Source organism: Euleptes europaea, unplaced genomic scaffold (genome assembly GCF_029931775.1).
Source record: "Euleptes europaea isolate rEulEur1 unplaced genomic scaffold, rEulEur1.hap1 H_1, whole genome shotgun sequence".
NCBI classification, from domain to species: Eukaryota; Metazoa; Chordata; class Lepidosauria; order Squamata; family Sphaerodactylidae; genus Euleptes; species Euleptes europaea.
Window position 1 is genome coordinate 807,615 of NW_026612049.1, and position 17,031 is coordinate 824,645.

Genomic DNA, 17,031 nt, shown 5'->3' on the forward strand with positions numbered 1-17,031 from the left:
GAGAGGCCAAAACTCATAGCGAGCTGATGCTGGCCAGCTCCTCCTCATTGGCAGTCTTTAAACAGAGGATGGATGGACACTTGTCAGGGATGGTCTAGGCTGATCCGGCATTAAGCAGGGGGCTGGACTAGATGGCCTGTAGGACCCCTTCCAACTCTTTGATTCTGTGATTCTGTGTCTTTTCTAATTAATCAGTTTGTGTAAAGATCTCACTAGGCCTAGAGAAGGATATGAAAAGATGGAGAAATAAAACTTTAGGAATCTCCTCTAGAATCAGAAGTACTAAAATGTTCTGGGTGCCTAAGTTAACGTATTTATTTCAGACGATACCACTAGGAATTAGTACAAAAAAAATAGAACACTGGAATAGAATGATAAGAGGGTGGATATTCGATAGCAAAAAATGTAGAATTCAAAAAAGGTTGGTATATAGCTTTAGATCAGAATTGGGTTGGGGTGTCCCGGATTTGAATAGCTATTACGCCGCTTTTCAATTAAAGCCATTATTAGAGATAGGAAGAAAGTATGTACAGAGGAGGAACCCTAAAACCTCTCAGGAGATAGTAGAAGAGATAGGCAAGCAACATTGGTTAAAAACAACAGGCCTTTACAGAAGGGTTAAAATGATTAATGAAAAAGGGGAAATATGGTCAGAGGAACCAATGGAAGAAATATTTAAAGAAATGCAAAAATCAAAACAAGGATTGGCAGGAAAAATCTACAGGAAAATGATATCAAATAAAGATAAGACAATATCATATTTACAAAAAAACTTGGAGTAAGGAAGGTCAGATATCAGAAAACACAGCAAATAAAATTATGAAAGGATTAGAGGAAATTAAAGTGATTAAATTTAATGAATTGGAACACAAATTTTTCGCAAATTGGTACAAAACACCAGCGCAATTAGCGAATATGTTTCCAGGACTAAGCCCCATGTGCTGGCACTGTAGACAATCTAAGGGATGGTTCTCCCACGTGGTTCTCCCACATCTGGGAATGCCCAGAGGTTTGGGGACCTTTGGACACAAATACTAAAAATTATAAGGAGAATATGTAAAGTATCCTTAAACGTAGATTTTAAGCTAATGTTAATGAGTACAACAGGGAACTCGGGGGTAAACAAGAGGGACCAGGCCACATTCAAGGCTATGTTATTAGCAAGCAAAGTAGTAATAGCTCTGGGTTGGAAGGATAAAAGTAAATGGACTATAGAAATCTGGCACAACTATCTTTTTGAATTTATACAGTCGGATATCGTCGAGATGATGCGTCAGAAGACTTCATGGGAAGATAAGAACAGGGAAATCACGAGTAGATGGAAGACCTATTTAGAGTGGATATCAATGTAGGGAAGAAAAGACATTCGGTGGAAGATTCAGACTTTGTGCCCGTTGCTGGGGTTAAGAGACTAAAAATTATAAGGAGAAGGAGTGGGGTTAGGGAGGGGGATGGGTGGGATGGAAGGGAATGAGAAAAGAATACGTTATACAAACAATGTATGTAGAAAAAGAAATATATATTTGAAACTTGTATAAAAAGAAATAATAATAATAATAAAAAAAGATCTCACTAGGCCTTCACCTAAGAGTTTGTTTTCAGCACGGGCTGAGTTAGGGGGGGGGACATACTTCGGGGCATGCACAGAATGCCTTTCCTTCAGCATTAAAAAACTATAGTCTCCTTTCTTCTTGAGTGTGATATCCTATATCCCATGCTAGCCAGCCAGCAGGAAATAAAGGCAACAGCCACCCCAAAAAGTTGCCACACCCAAACTGGCATTGAAAGATATATTGCCTCTGAACATGGAGGTTCTATTTGGTCATCCTAGGTAATGGACACTCATGGGATTTTCCACCTCCATGAATCTGTCTAATCCCTTTTAAAGTGTTCTAAACCAGCAGATTTCACTACATAGTTTATTCAGTGAAATAATTATGCAGCATGTGATATAAACAGAAATTAAGGCATTTATCTAAAACATCCACTATTCCACATTTATAGTCTCTAAAACAGATCAATGCCCTGACCTGGATGGCCCAGGCTAGCCTGATCTCGTCAGATCTCAGAAGCTAAGTAGGGTGAGCCCTGGTTAGCATTTGGATGGGAAATCACCAAGGAATACCAGGGTTGCTATTCAGAGGAAGGCACTGGCAAACCACCTCTGTTAGTCTCTTGCCATGAAAACCCCAAAAGGGATCGCCATAAGTCAGCTGCGACTTGAAGGCACTTTACACACACACAATACAGATTAATACAGATGAAAATGCATGTAAAGTATAAAGATGTAAAGATCTACTTTGATAGAGTCTTGGGAAAAATTAACTTGACACATGTTATTTGTTCCCCTATTAAGTATGTTTTAACTCTCCAGCTAGAGTAGAGCTGAGAAGAAATTAGGCTGGAAGGGGGGGGGGGCAAGCAGAAGAATTAGATGTTGCGGGGAGAGAGAAATGAAGGCATACTAGGATAGTTAATGAGCTTAGAAACAACTCATGATAGGAAAAGGTTTTCCTCAGCCTCATAGTTAAAGAAGTTTGCAGGCAAGTAGAGCTTTCTTTAAAAATCACTGATAAAAGAGGGCGGTAAAACAGCACCAACTAGGAACCGCCTCTGTTTGCTCTGCTCTGCCTTGTCTCCGCCTCTGTCTGTTTGCTCTGCTCTGCCCCCTTAGTGGCTGCAATGCAGAACTGCACTAAAAGTAAAAACAAACAAAAACCTGAAATAATGATTCTAGCTTCACTGGGTCCTCAAGCTGACTTCAGCCCCAGGAATTTGTATCCCCAGTCCCCCCTGTTGGCAGCCCTGGTAGCTCATATGACAAAGGAAGGCACACTAGTGTTTGTCAGTATATGTGTAATTTTTTCCTACTGTATTTATTCACTTGGTTATCAAAACAGAGAGCACCCTGTGCAGAGAAAGCAAAATTCCCATGGTTCCATGCTTTTTGAACACAGCTGCTGTGGATTTCATGAACGAAGAAGAAGAAGAAGAGTTGGTTTTTATATGCCGACTTCCTCTACCACTTAAGGAAGAATCAAACCGGTTTACAATCACCTTCCCTTCCCCTCCCCACAACAGACACCCTGTGAGGTAGGTGGGGCTGAGAGAGCTGTGACTAGCCCAAGGTCACCCAGCTGGCTTAATGTGTAGGAGTGGGGAAACTAATCCGGTTCACCAGATTAGCCTCTGCCGTTCATGTGGAGGAGTGGGGAATCAAACCCGCTTCTCCAGATTAGAGTCCACCACTCTAAACCACTGCTCTTAACCACTACACCACGCTGGCTCTGAAAATGTGTCTGTCCTAATCCAGTAAGAGTGAAGCAAGGCCAATACTTTTATCACTTAAACACTGAACAAGGTATCAAATGTGCCTCAGAGACACTCTCCTTAAGTGCAACTTGATGTATCTTTACATTATTAATAGCTATTCTACTCAAAAAGAGCTGCCAAGGCATATCAGGTCTGATAGTACAGAGAAAGTGTTGAAAACCTATGGCTGTCTGATATTGCCCTGCTTAGTAATAGACACCCAGTGCTGGTTTACACTTGGGGCTTATGGCTGAGCCATACATTCCCTGATTGGTCATGCAGCAAAATCTAAATGTACTTGCTTAGAGTAAGGTCCTTGGAGTTTATAGGGAGTTGCTCCCAAGTAAATAGCAATCAGTTGGCAGCCTTTGTGTAGGATATCCCCACACATGCTCCAGTGAGAATTTTAAGGCTGACAAAATATTTTTAGGGCATTAGGGGTTCGTTTGGAAATGGCTTTGCTAAGTTCATTTCAAGCTACCGTTGCCCATCTAGGGACAGCTTCTGAAAAGCAGAAACAAAACGACAATAAGAAAAGCAATTCTGCAGGTTTGCAGAAAAATTAGGCTGTGGATTGTGCTGATTGGCTTGTGCTTGTCCCTGGAATCCCCAGAGCAGTTCTGTAGCTTTAAAAAGTTCCTAATACAAATGACATGAATAATAGACATATGAATAGATAGATATTCATGTGATCCTGGAGAAAGGTAGTAGCCAGCCCTCCTTAAGCAGTGGGAGGAAGGGGTAAGATTGACAGCTGCCGGGGGAAGGGGGCCTTCCCAGAAAGGTAACAAAAGGTGATTGCATCCAGGCAGGGTGACAAAAGGGCTGGCAGGGTGGAGGTTTCACCCATGCCTGAGTCAGGTTGGGGGAAGATATGTAGGCAAGGTCAGTAAAAAAACTAATCAAGCCCACCTGACTGCTTGATTAGGGTTGCCAGCTCTAGGTTGGGAAATATACCTGGAGATTTTGGGGGTGGAGCCTGAGGAGGGCAGGGTTTGGGGGTGGGAGGGACTTCCATGAGTTATAATGCTATAAAGTCCACCTTCCAAAATGGCCTTTTTCTCCAGTCGAACTGATCTCTGTCACCTGGAGATCAGTTGTAATAGCAGGAGATCTCCAGCCATTACCTGGAGGTTGGCAACCCTATGCTTGATAGTAATTACATTTTGTACTCAGGAAGACTTGCCCCTGCTGATTATATTATGTTGATAGATCTAGATGGGTGCCTGGCTTTGCAAGCTGCCGTGGCAATGGGTAGGCATGCAGGCGTCAGTAGGATATGGTACTATAACTTGTCGTCATGTAAGGGAGGGACATGTCATTTTTTCCAAAGTTTGTTTTTTGTACAGTGGGGAGACCGTGAGGGGGCGGGGGCGGGGCAGCGTGTGTGTGGGGGGGGAGGAGGGTTGCAGCTGCTGACAGGCAGGTGATGGTGGTGTGATTCCCAGTGTATTTTATTTTTTAAAAAATAATTTTTTTATTGCTTTTTCATTTTATACATCATAAATCATTGTCCTTTAATACTTAACAATATAAAATTGAATCTCTAAAAAAATTTAATCTAAGAAATAATAAAAAGTAATTGACTTCCCCTTCACTCTCTTCTGTCCATAATTAAATTGTATATACTTTTGCTAACAGTATAACCCCCTGCTCAGTTACTTTGTAAGTATCTTACTTAATCTAATTAATATACCTGTAATCATCCTAATATTTCACTATACCAAATAAATGTGAGACCTCACGGTCTTCCCACTGTACAAAAAAACAAACTTTGCAAAAAATGACATGTCCCTCCCTTACATGATGACAAGTTGTCGTACCATATCCTACTGGCGTCTTGTCAGTGAATCAATCTCCTGCCCAAGGTTTTGGCCACTCGTTAGCATAGCCTGAGGAGAGCTGTGACCTCACTTTCTCCCAAAGCAATGGCTACCAAGACCAATTTGGCCAAGATGAAGTGAGGGCAGACAGCACACATCTAGGAAGAGGGTAACAGTGGTCATAGGGAAGGAACAGAATCTTTGAGAATAGCAGATAAAAGGCGGTGTGATGGAACTGTTAGGTTAGAAGAGTCTTTGCTGTATAATGGTGATGAGTTTGAAGTCCTAGGTTGTGAATTAGCACTGCATATTTTGTCACTGGTATACTATGGGAGCAATCCTAAGTAGGTCTGTTCAGAAATAGGTCCCATATTATTCAGTGGGGCTTACCTTAGGGTTGCCAATCTCCAGGGTACTAGCTGGAGATCTCCTGCTATTACGATTGATCTCCAGCTGATAGAGATCAGTTCGCCTGGAGAAAATGGCCGTTTTGGCAATTGGACTCTATGGCATTGAACTCCCTCCCCTCCCCAAACCCCGCCCTCTTCAGGCTCCATCCCCAAACCGTCCCGCCAGTGGTGAAGAGGGACTTGACAACAGTAGCTTACCTCCCAGGAAAATGTTTTAGGATTGTAAATAATCTTAATTTTTCCCTGACTGTGTCATGGGGGCGACAGGGGGGAATTTAAAATATCAATTATTATTATAATGGTGATTATAACGAATCCATTTAGAATATAACACTTTTTTAGAATGTCCTCAGGCAAAGAACTCCCACTTACCAAGATCCTGAGTAAGTTAAAAAGAGGAAGAGAATTCATAATAATCATGGGAAACCTTGCTTCACACCCTTGGCTATGAGTAACCACTTAACAGTGAAGTTCTGTGCAGTTACTCCACTCGATGCCTGTGGGCATAAGAGCACAGAAACTCTGCATAGGATTGCACTGAGAATATTTCTAAATAAGTATGAATATTCCAGTCACCTTAAAAAAATCAACTCAAAGAAGCCTGAAAATCTTCTGGAAACATTCTACCAAAAAGCAGCTTGCTGTATTGTTCCCTTGTTCTGTGTTCTTTATTCTCCTTCTGAATCGTTACAAAGTGCATCAAAATAATACAGACTGCAAAAACTATTCCTTAGAGATTCACAGGAAATGTTCTGTGATTTGTTAACCTGTCACCAGATGGCTGAAAATGTTCAGACATATGTTTAACCAGTCTGGACCCCACATTAACAACCAGTCTACCTACACCTACTCCGTATTGTCCACTGAACTGACAATGGCCTCCTCATCTCCTCATACATGTAATAGTGTATATATTTGTATATACTTTCAAGTAACTGTCTGTTGGATCTTGAAGCAGAGGTCTTCCCTACTTTATATTCCCTCCTCTGTTACATTATAAAACTGTAGGGCAAATGAGCTGATTTTTAGGAACAACTTGCAGTGTTATTCCAGTCTAGCATTTAAATTCAGGGAAAATTTGTAAGTTATAAAGCACAGAACACAAATAATTGCAAAATAAATTTAACCTCTATGTAAAGACTTGAATGTGGACCAGCCCTTACTGCCACTAGTTAATCTGTAGTCATGCATGTCTTCAAGTGGATAGATGGGCACAAAGTTTCAAGGCCTGAATAGATCTGCCATTGGCACAAGCATCCTTATTTCAAATAACTCCTAAAGAAGATGTGGTTTAGCTTCTGGGGTCTGCTTCTTTAAACTTGTAGGGGACAGAGCAAATTAAGATGCCTGTTTAAGATCAGCCACTGTAAACAAAACTCTTAAGGACAGGTGAGTATTGATAGTACGTTCTTTGAGGCTAGGCTTAACATAAAGAGGTTCTCCAGTTGTGTTCCTTGTAAGATTAAAGAGTCTAACCTTGCAGAGTTACTAGGCTTGGCTTATTAATAGCAGAATAAAGGTTTAGATGAGGGATATCCATTTGCATTTGACAAGTCCCTTAAACAAGTGATGTCCAGATCAATGGAAAAGGTGAACATTTATTTAGTGATCCTCCTTTACTATGATGAACTCTTGAACAGGCACATTTACAAAGCTAAGGATTATACGTAGTTTTCTTAGCTGTTACTTGTGGATGCATTTTTATAGTGGGTATTTGTATCAAAAATGGACCAAGAAGGCCTTTTTACCACAGCATCTTTTTATCAAGCATCGGAGAAATGTTCCATTCATGCAATAGATGCGGTATTCTTGAATAGAAGCTGGTCTAAATGGATCAGCGGTCTTGACTTAGTTAAATTCTTTCTTCTGGACTTATCTCTTTAATCTCTTGTATCTTTCTAACAGATATACCTGAGTAATGCAATCTCTTTAATTCTTTTGTTTAGCCTAAATTAGGCTTAAGTCTAAATCTTAAAAATTGGTTGATTGCTGTCAGGGCATGTACAATGTGTGTTGGAGCCCCACGTGGTTCTTGCTGAATGCTAATTTCTAATGTTGTGTCTGTGATATGTTATGACTGACAACTATGCTTGTACAACCTATTTAACTGTGGGCTGTAATTGGCTTGAGTGAAATGTGTCTGAGTTCATTACAAGGTTCAGCTGTCAAATGTATACCTTCAGCTGTGCTTTCAAGGTACAGTGGATATCAAAATAACCTTAATTGCTGCAGTATTGTTTGATATTGTCGCATGATTGATGCTACGCTAAAGAAAACTGAAGGGTATCATTTATTTTAATAAAATGGTATTGTTTCACTTCATTACGGTTGTCTAATGAGTGCAAATCTATTTTTTTTAACATGAAGAGACTTCTGTTAGAATATTTGAGTGCTATTTAGCCTGTTTCCTAGTGCCTTGTGACATCTGTTCTGCACAATTCTTTTTGAGAAGGCTGCATTTTCTTTTTTGAAACATATATGTGTAGTAAATTGCCATATTGCTGTCAGAACTTTTAAAAACGGGATACGGCGATTGCCCATCATTATGACATTTTGAACTGCCGTTAACATGCGTGTCAGAAAGAGAGAGACATAAGCGGAAAGAAAAGAACTTAGCTGAAGTCCAAACGGACTTTAAGATACAGAAAAGAGCAAGTCTGACTTCTGTATCTTATTCTGGTCTTTTTTTTCATCGTTCAGTGGTGACCCTTCCCACTCTGGAAAGCTTCTCTGCTTGTCCAGCAGTTATTATCCCGTTATTTTATTGGAGGAGGGGCTGGCATAATCAGTATCTGCCACGAAAACTCCCTTTCTTATCCTTCACATTCTCCTCTTAATTGGCTGTCTTAATTGGCTGTCTTAATTGTCTCCTCACTAGGCAAAGGTGAGCAAGGCCATTGGGTTTGTTATGAAACAACCTTTGCCCTTTTGCACTGTCCGTCCGTTTTATTGTACTTATGTGATGCCATTAATTATACAGCAAATGTGCGCCACCTCTCTTTTCTCATTAGTCGACCTGCTGAGTTACCGTCTTCGTGGCCTTCACTGCATCGCTAAACTCTCGTCAGTGATAACGTGATTAGGCTGCATCCATTTAAGCAAGATTATTCTTATCCATCATGAGGACGTAGCGATGTAACAGGTTTGCCTCAAAATTCTTCAGGGTTACCCCAGAGGACTTCTTCAGGATCCAGGAAACGTACTTAGAGGCTGAATTAACTCAGGACATCACTCGGAATCTCCAAATGACCTCTTCTGATAGTTTCATGTAGTTGTTGAAAAGTATCAGGGCAAGATCATTTCCTGTGAAACCCCATATCATAAATGTCCTGGGCTTGAACAGTAGTCCCTCAACACTACCATCTGGAACCAACCAGCCAAATAGTTGTGGAACCTCTGGAATCCAGTGACTCTGATCATCATGTGTCCATGTGAACAGTGCCAGTATGATTACCTGGGCACAACAGGTAGATGTTAATTACTAATCGCCTGTCCTTACCAGAGTATAGCAGTATCGCCATGGGTAGCTTCAGTGGGGTCAATGCAACACATTCCATTTTTAGCTTAGTTGATACAAGAATACCCAGACCCCCCTTCAGCCTCCGCGGCCCCTTCCCTGCGGTCACTGCCACTTTATATGAGTGATAGCTATCGAGCTCCAAGTCCTCGGTAGTCCATGTTTCTTGGATTAAGATTATATCAAAATCCTGTGAAATAAAAGGGTTATCTGGACTACGGTGAAAGCATTGGGCCCAGCCTGCGACATTCCAAGAAAATATGGCTAGTGATTTTAGAAATCTCCTGGCAGGATGATTGGGATACCGTCATGCTGGGTCTCCTTGGAGGGAACTATCTTCAGTTCTTAGATGGATGCCATTTTCTAGGGACGTATTTTGTGATTCCAGTGTATTAGGTGATGCATGATCAGCATTGCCCTCCTCTCACTAATACTAGTGTCTTTTGTGCAATGACTGGCTGAAAACTCTTGGTTCTCTTCCATCAGTTCTTGAGCCCAAGATTTCAAGACTGGTGTCTCAAACAAATTTTTATTTGTATAAACATTGAGAAGAATATTTGAGTCATGTTCATTGACCTCACAAACGACAGCCGAGGTGGGAGATGAGACCATATTTTCTTCTGTAGCTCTCTCCTGGGTGATGGCCGTTATTAAAGCTGTGCACAGATCTTGATCACCTCCCTTTTCCTCTTTCCTTACTGCCATCCCCGAAGTTTCTGGCAAGGATGGCCCATATGAAGACTCCAGAGCAGGCATAGAGTCATAAGAAATAGATTGACATTCTCGAAGATCCTCTGCTAAATCTGTCATGGCCACTTCCCTTTCGCACGGGAGGGGGGGGGGTGATCAGAATATGCTCCTGAATCACCAGATCCACAAGGCTTCCACAGCAGTTTGTGAGTCGCTGCCTGTCTTCTGAGGTTTTACAGAGGACCTTACAAGGGATGTCAGTACTCCTTGCTGCAGATTTCCGTTTCCTTTTTCTGTGTGTTTTTTTTTTTTGTATGGTGATTTTAGATGAGTTTCTCCCAAATCCATCATGTGGCCCGCAGTAGTGTTTGACTTTTTATATTGGTACTTCAGATTGCATAAAGAGGGACATGCACTATCTTCAAAAACTCTTGCAGGAAAGATGTAGTGTCTCTTTAAAAACTCCCTCCTATTTAGGAGCAATGATGGAATCCTGCTCTGCCTAAAAGTTAAACTAGTCTTTTGTGAAAGTTCTTGCTTGGTAGCCAGAACAAGTTATCCACATCCACCTCAGAGGACTTACATCGTAAGATTTGGCTCAGTGAGTTCACAACAGCTCTCTTATTGTCCCATCTGTAGTAGTTAACTCTTGAATGACCAATTAACAGGGCCACCTTTTTCTTCTGCAGGGAACGGGACTTTTTATTGTCCATAGACTGAAAACTATTTATTAGAAAGCCGTCCCTCTTGCCCCTTCTCTCTTCATTAGTGGCTGCAATTATTTTTTCCATATTATTCCTGGGACCCACTCCTCCAGCCACCTCCCTTATCCAGGCACTTGGTTGTTGTCCTGATAAGGAGTCCTCGCTGTCTTTAGCTCGCTCAGCTTAACGTTTACCTGATCTAGCTTCATGTATAGGTTCATTATAGTTTCCCTAATAAGGAGAGTTTGCTTAGAAAGTAATTCCATTTCGCTTGTCTTTTCTGCCGGTCTTGGAGTATCACAGGATGGGGAGGAGTCCCTTTCCACAACTTTTTTAGAGTCTCACCCATCCTTCCTGGGATAACTGCTCTTGCTCTAGGACTGGGAATCTGTTAGATTCCCTTCCCCTCCCCACAACAGGCACCCTGTGAGGTAGATGAGGCTGAGAGAGCGTGACTTGCCCAAGGTCACCCAGCAGTCTTCATGTGTAGGAGTGGGGAAACAAATCCAATTCACCAGATTAGCCTCCTCCGCTCATGTGGAGGAGTGGGGAATCAAACCTGGTTCTCCAGATCAGACTCCATGGCTCCAAACCACCGCTCTTAACTACTACACCACGCTGGCTCTCTGAGTGGGAACTCAGGCTCATTGGGAATCTTAAATCTTGGGAATCAGGCTCATTGGGAATCCTGAAAGGCCCATTCTTCCGTTGAATTAAAAATAATAATAATAAAACCTTGAATGCTTTTACTTAGTGAGATATAAAGAAATATATGCAGGCAGGATTCTACCCATTAGAAATATTGAGGCTGCTACCCAAAGGCATTTGGTAACCAACAGGCATGAACTACAGAACCAACAGGTTGAAATTAAATGAAAAGAGTTTCCGTCTAGACATTAGGAAGAATTTTGTAACAGAGCGGTTCCGCAGTGGAACAGACTTCCTTGGGAGGTGGTCAGCTCTCCTTCCCTGGAGGTTTTTAAGCAGAGGCTAGATGGCCATCTGTCAGCAATGCTGATTCTATGACCTTGGGCAATTCATGGGAGGGAGAGCATCTTGGCCATCTTCTAGGCATGGAGTAAGGGTCACTGGGGGTGTGTGGGGGAGGTAGTTGTGGGTTTCCTGCATTGTGCAGGGGGGTTGGACTAGATGACCCTGGTGGTCCCTTCCAACTCTATGATTCTATGAAAATTAAACTTTATTTTATTAATATTTAATATATGAAATATCTGTAAACATGCTATCAGTATATAGATTTTCACAGTTTCTTTTTTTTTTGTCTTCCCCACTCTAATCTGTAAAGCGGCTAGCCTGTTACCAAGTCTTTGTGTTTCTTGGGCAACAACATGAGGATTTTGAATCAGACGTTCAGTGGGAGCTTCATGTTTCTGAGACTCATGAGGGTCCATCTACACCACTGGTTCCCAACCAGGGGTCCATGGACCCCCAGGGGTCCGCTAGAACTAAATTAAGGTCCGCGAAACAAAGTTATAAACCCATAATAAATTAATATTTTCAATTAAAAGTTCTCTATTATAAAAATATATTCAAATATTATTCTAAGTTTAAGTTTAATGTTTAATGTTTAACTAACAGTTATGATTAAAGTTTATTTTCAAATTCTCTGAATTTTTATTTTGAACCTTGGGGTCCCTGCACCGAACAAAAAAGTCCTAGTGGTCCCTGGTCAAAAAAAGGTTGGGAACCACTGATCTACACACTACGAAGCCCTTTGTTAGGGAACAGCACACAGACTTTGCATCACATCTATGATAGGAGTCAATTCCTTAAAATGCCCCATAGAATTTCGGTGTGAAAATTACATGCACCCATGTAAGTATCACGATTTTGCAGAGAGACCCAAAAGGCCTGTTTCCCTGTTAGATTTTTTTATGAAATTTACTTGTGTGGAAAGAAAAACTTCCTTTCGTAATTTATTTTATGCCAAACTGCTGTTTGTACGTATGGACAATTCTTGCACAAACCACAACAACCCTATTTTTTCACAGAAGAATATTTTATATGGCTCCTCCTCTACAGAACCATAAAGATTATACTTCTGCACCAAGAGGTTATTGGTTTTTGTACAAAGGAGTTAATTACTGGTTAATGATCAGTTAATATATACAAGGAGAAACAGGGAAGCTGCCTGATGTAAATTTGAATGGGTTTCAGTTCCTTACTAATGGAACAAAAAACTTTCAAGCTGTAACAAAGCAGATTTTATATTTTTGTATGTTGGCCAGTAGGTGGCAGTAATTGTATAGACGTTGTCATCTAGTCTAGAAGGGAAAAAAGCCACAGGCATCTCAGTTCCTGGATGGCTTGCCGTGATCGTATAGTGGTTAGTACTCTGCGTTGTGGCCGCAGCAACCTCGGTTCGAATCCGAGTCACGGCAGGAAGGAAATTCTTTTGCTTTAAGTTTAAATTAGTTATAACTGTAGACCAATTGTTTAAAAGCTTGCAATATTTAAAACAGTTGATGTAAAAAGAGATTTGATCTGCAAATAGCAGAGGAATATTACTTGGGTAATGTTGAATCCTCCTATTGCATTTGTTTCTTCGTTTAATTGTTAATTGTAGATGTGGATAATTTAGTATTTAAAACACATGTTTATCATGATATTAGTTTATGAATCAATCACTGAAGTCAGTAGAATATGGGAGTAAAACATTTTAACGGAGTTGCAGGTGCCTAAATTACAAATGGGGAGATGTGGTATGAGCATTATGCTTTCATGGACTTTTGAAATCTTGGAGGAGGAAAAAAATTGTTTTCCAGTGTGTATCCCTTTGTTTTTATGTATGGATTGTTCTTAGTTACAAGGCTGGCAACATGGGCACTCTATATAAAAATCTGTGGGTTTTTCTTTATGGATGATGCTCCTCATCCAGTATAAAGAACATGTACAAGAGGGTAACCTTGTGTCACTTATCATTGCTGAGTCTGCTTTTCGACAATGCATCAAAGATATGCATCTTACTGAAAATGCCCACTTGGTGATGCCAAAAAGTAGATTTCATGTGCTGGACAGAGTTTGGAAGGAATGCTGGCAAAGATATTCAGCGACTTCAATGAAAGAAGGGAACTTTACTTTTTTTAAAGAGTAGGTAAAATTGCTCCTCTTCTGCCATGACTTGGATTTGAACCAAGGTTGCTGCAGCTACAACACAGAGTACTATCCACTGTACGATCACGGCAAGCTACTGAAGAGGTTATTGAATACAGGTTGCTCAGTAATCTGCTCTAGCAGAGCTGTGGACGATTGCCACCTAGCGTCAGTTATTGGTTGTGATAGTTTATATGGCCAACTGCATTTCTGTGAAACAAACCTTTACTAGTATTTCGGAGCCCCTACAGTTCCATCCTTCTGAGGTCGGTCAAATGAGTACCCAGCTTGCTGGGGGTAAAGGGAAGATGACTGGGGAAGGCACTGGCAAACCACCCCGCAAACAAAGTCTGCCTAGTAAACGTGGAGATGTGACATCACCCCATGGGTACAGAATGACCCGGTGCTTGCACAGGGGACCTTTACCTTTACAGTTCTATTTATTTTTATTTTTGTTGCAACAGACAGATAAGGCTACTCCTCAGGAATTTTTGTCTTTTGCATGTTACCATACAGAAAAAAAACTTAGTCTGGTCATCACTTTATCATAACCTTCATAATGACAGAACAGAAATCTGGGCTCCTAACATGGAATATACTGTATGAAACAAAAGCCTTGTGGCTTTATAAAAAAATAATACTTGGTTTGGTTTCTCTCTCATTCTCAGTTTAAAAAAATAAATAATTGGCCTCCATATATTTTTCATTTCTAATTGTACTAATCACAAACAGTTCCATGGTTCTGCCTGTGTTGTCATCAATGTCCAAGAATTAGATGAAAAATAGATGACATTTTGAAGGCGCACGATAGAAAATGGAGGGTTTTTTTCAGCAGTTGAAACTAAAAAGCACTGTTTTAGCTCAGCTGTAGAAAATCTCACTCAGGAAAATGGCAACAAATAGGAACAGAGAAGAAAAAGGAGGGTTTATATTGAAGTAGGCTGTGAAAGAAGAAAGCAATCAAAACAAAACACTCGTGTGCATAAAGTGAATAACTGTCAGAAAAGGAGAGCATGAAATGGGAAGAGAGTTCTGTGTAGGCAGAATGCCAGAGTTAGGAAGGGTCAAGTGGGGGGATCTGCAAGGACTTGTGGGGCATCTAATTTTCCCGTGACGCACGTATCCCACTATTTCTTCTTCCTCCTGGCAGCCCCCATATCCCTATTCCCTGCTTCCTTCCCTGCTTCCCACCCCATAGCCAACCTACTTTTTATCTGCCACTTATCTAAGTTATGTTTATTATTTATTTCATTTATATTCCACCTTTCTCCCCAACGGGGGCCCAAAATAGCTTGCATTGTTCTCCCTTTTATCCTCACAACCACCCTGTGAGGTATGTTAAGCTGAGAGTGTGTGACTGAATCAAGGTCATCCAGTTAGCTTCCACGGCAGAGAGGGGATGTGAACCTGGGTCTCCCAAGTACAAGTGTGAAACTCTACCCACCACACAACATTGGCTTTTGTTCTGTGGCTGCCAGTGGTTGCTGCCAGGCCTGGTCCCATGGGTCCTCCCTCATAGGCCAAAACAGGCCTAGAAAGGGCCCTCCCCCTCCCCCTGCCTTTTATTTTAAAAAAACCAAGACCTTAAAGTTGTCAATATTGGTGTGGTTGCCTAGCAGCCCTCACAATGGCCACTGAGATCTCAGCGGTCATCCAATTCATCATTGTGGTCTCTGTGCAGTCCCATATGGGAAGTGCACATGCGTAAGCCAGCTGCGGAGAACTTTACACGGAAAGCGTCTAGAATATATGGGACGCTCCCCCTCCCCCCCTCCATCAATCTCTCTTCCAGCCAAAACTGCCACAAGACAGAGGGGTGGGGGAGCGGCCACCCCTCAGTTCTTTCTTCACCACTGGGGAGAGAGGATGCATAAAGAGCTTCTCCTCATTTCTCACTGAGATGAGAGCTTTTGATAATAGTCTCTTTGGACGTTTCTGAAGATGGCTTTGTTTAAGAAGTGTTTGTCCTGCTGGACAAAGATGGTTCAAAATGACGAGCATAAGGACTGTCTTTATTGCTTGGGTGAGGGGCATGTTACAAGATCTTGTAGAGCCTGTAACCTATTTATGCCTAAGGTGAGACAAGAAAGGGCCTCACTGCACAAGGCCTTGCTTTATGAAAAATCACTCCATCTGGTCTTAGAAGAGAAAGTCACCGCACCAGCAACAGGGTTGACTTCTTCTAAAAAGTTGGCAAAATGGGCCTCAAGTGAAACCAAAAAGAAGAACAAAGAAGAAACGGTCCCTGCTCCGATATCCAGCCCAAGACCATCCACGTCCATTGACTCTGACAATTGAAGCCGATCTCCTTGGCGCCAATCGGTGTCGAAGGAACAGGCCAAGGCGAAGGATGGTGCAAGTCAGAAGAGGTCACTCTTGCCATTGGGCATAGTCAGAGTCGAGTGCACTACTAAGTCACCCCAACTCCAGTCTCCCTCCAACGTTTCCTTTCAGGAAGAGTGAAAGTCCAAATCCAAGGACATATGCTCAATTTCCCCAGCCTGAAGGGAATAAAAGGGGAAGGAGTCAACACAACGATCAGGCAGCTCATCGACTTTGGACAAGAGGGATGGCAGCTGGTCAAGAAGGAGTCATGCACCTTCCAGAGGCCGAGGTTTCCCTCAGTGTCAGTGTTTGACTTCCCCAGACCACAGGGAGCCCAGGAAGTCGGGAGGACAGAACACCCCTTCACCAGGGGGCAGGATCTATTTCTCGTTGTTGGAGCAGGGTGTGATTGAAATCCTGGACTTTCCTTCTGACATCGACTCACCCGACTTGAAAGACTCTAATTGGAGTCAGTGTGAGAGGTCACAACGGTATTGGGACGCCCAGAGACCATGCTTCTGTTGCCTTTCGCCCTCACCCAGACGATGATAGGACCACTGGCGTCAACTGAGAAGTCAAGGTCAAAGGAGCATTTGCCTTCACCCTGAAGGGGTAAAGACTCCCAACACCAAGAATCCAGGTTGACAGAACACCCGGCTCCAAGGGACTCAACATCATCAGGAACTAGGAGGCAGGTGTCAATTTTGGACATTAGATTGGATTCCGAGTACGGTTCTAAACTGTAAGATAAGGATTCAGACACTACGTCCCTCCCCTCACCTGATGACATAGTAGGGGACCCCTCACCGGTGTCACCTACAGTAGATGTGAGGGCATACAAAGTACAGCTACTTAGGATGGCCAAGGCTTTGGAGGTTGACCCTATCATGGACATTTTGTACACTACTGATATAGAACCTGTTCATATTCCCATGGTTAAGGGTATTCGAGCCATCACCCTCAGCAATTGTGCCAAACCAGCCTCCTACCCACCAGTGTTGCGTAAAACAACCTATTTTGGGTGCAAGAACAAGATACCCAGTGCTTGTATCAGCACCCCATAATAACTCCCTAGCGGAGGAAACACTCCCCTCTAATGGCAAGACTGGACCCCATTCTGCCCCCTTGGACAAGGAGGG

The 17,031-nt window shown here is 42.1% G+C and overlaps 1 protein-coding gene and 1 non-coding gene across 7 annotated transcripts in view; both read left to right on the top strand.

Moving 5' to 3' along the window:
- LOC130492890 (nuclear factor 1 B-type) overlaps nucleotides 1-17,031 on the top strand; it is a 444,072-nt gene that overhangs the window by 43,109 nt on the left and 383,932 nt on the right. The window lies entirely within an intron of this gene.
- TRNAH-GUG (transfer RNA histidin (anticodon GUG)) lies at nucleotides 12,784-12,855 on the top strand. The gene has a single exon. It is a non-coding gene; the product is annotated as a tRNA-His (tRNA).